Here is a 1,731-nt window from a genome sequence, read left to right as displayed (position 1 = left end):
CAGCATGGGGCAGTGGGGCCTAGCCCTGGCCACCTGGCGTCTGCACTGTCATTGTCCCATTGTGTGGGTGCAGCCAGGATCAGGTGAGGCAGCCATCAGGGGGCTCAGGGGACAAGCAGGGGATGGGGCCATGTGGGGCAGCGATCAGGAGAGCTGGGGGGCAGGTGGGGGATGGGGTCAGGCAGAGTTGGGATTAGGGGGGCTCAGGGGGCAGGTTGGGGATGGAGCTGAATGGGGCAGCCATTGGCTGACTACCAGAGCATCTCTGTGCAGGGTCCAGCCTCCAGTTGCCTCAGGGCATGGTTCGTGGCCATGCTCTGCCCCACTTTTTTCCCCCATGCATTTTTTTGACCCCTAGATATCCAGGGGTCTCATTTTTCCCCCGCACTGCAAATTTGCAGTTTGGGGAACATTTTTTCGCTCCCACACATGCCTCTTGCAACATCTCAAAGGGCTTTGAGATGCTGCAAGACACACGTGCACACTCATCTGGATGCGCCCAAGGTGTGACTGCTCCAAACTTGAGGTAGCACTAACACTGATCAACATTTGACCAGCTCAAAGTGTAGTGTGCAACAAGGCTGTCATAGTCATTTCATGTTCTCTGTTATTGTTCACAGCATAAAATCTGGCAATCCAAACAGGGTTTGTAGTAGAGCTGTTATTTTGTTTACGTGGCAGATTTAATTTGAAATGATCAGTACTGACCCTGCGTAGACTGTCTCAATGTCTTCTCCCTCATAACAAAGTGAGGGAGAAGCCATGTGTATAGGTATACAAGGCTCAAATAACCTGCTAGGATGGAGGGGCTGTGGCCACTTCTCAAGCCCACTGGTATGCTGATGTGAGAGACAGATTTCACCTCATTTTACCTACCTAATTCTTACATACTCCATCATTGTGCATGTGGAGTAGCTATTAAACAGAAGTTAGGGGTGAATCATCTGACACCCCTAAAAAATTGGCAGTGAGTTCCAAGCAGGGTATGATAGGGGCTAGAATATTGTGGATATACCTTTTCATATGCTTTCCCTCTAAAGCTTGTATCACTGACACTGTTGGATGGGGGTAGGGACCTACTCATCTTGCAGTTGTGTAGATTTAGTGGAAATTGCAGAATTGGGCGATCTCTGCAAAATCTGTAGAAAAAAGAAAATGTACTAAAAATAAAATGCTAGCTCCCCAGTGGGAGCCAGCAGCACTTCCAGGCACAGAGCCCACCCCCGGAGAAGGGGAGAGGGAGGCTGGTGGCACAAAGGTGAGCAGGAAAGATGGCTGCTGCCCATACCTCTCATGTTGATTAGCTGAGAGGACTGCCTATTGTGCAGCCATGCCCCCCTCCACCAATCATTAATGAAGGGAGGGGTCTTGTGACAGACAGCCCTCTGGTTTGGTTTTTTTTGTTTGCTTTTTTTATCCCTGGATATCCAAGGGTAAAAAAAAAACCCAAATAAATAAAAAACACAGGAAAGCAGTGCATGCTCAGGCAGTGTGCCCTTGCCACACAGAGAACTCTGGACTGTGTGGGATGTGGCACTGCAAACATGTTTGCAGTGCCACATACCACACAACCATGCTCATCTGGACATGCCCTACATGTGTTAATAAAAGCATGATGTTTTCCATGATAGATGTTGTAAAAACTTCAAGCATGAGATTTTTATTCTGTAGCAAGAGACCAAGCAGCCTTAGTCTGGATCACAGTATACAAGTAAGAGGTCTAGTCAGCTG

General features: G+C 48.5%; 1 protein-coding gene across 1 annotated transcript in view; it reads left to right on the top strand.

Annotated features, from left to right (window-relative positions):
• The window catches only part of LOC109297797 (ras-related protein Rab-3C-like), a 178,232-nt gene that overhangs the window by 3,107 nt on the left and 173,394 nt on the right, over window positions 1-1,731 (top strand). The gene's annotated exons all lie outside the window — the stretch shown is intronic.

This window comes from Gavialis gangeticus, unplaced genomic scaffold (genome assembly GCF_001723915.1).
Source record: "Gavialis gangeticus isolate Ggan-Ray unplaced genomic scaffold, GavGan_comp1, whole genome shotgun sequence".
In the NCBI taxonomy this organism is placed as follows: Eukaryota; Metazoa; Chordata; order Crocodylia; family Gavialidae; genus Gavialis; species Gavialis gangeticus.
Note: the sequence above shows the minus strand (reverse complement) of the source record. Positions and strands in the feature narration are given on the sequence as shown.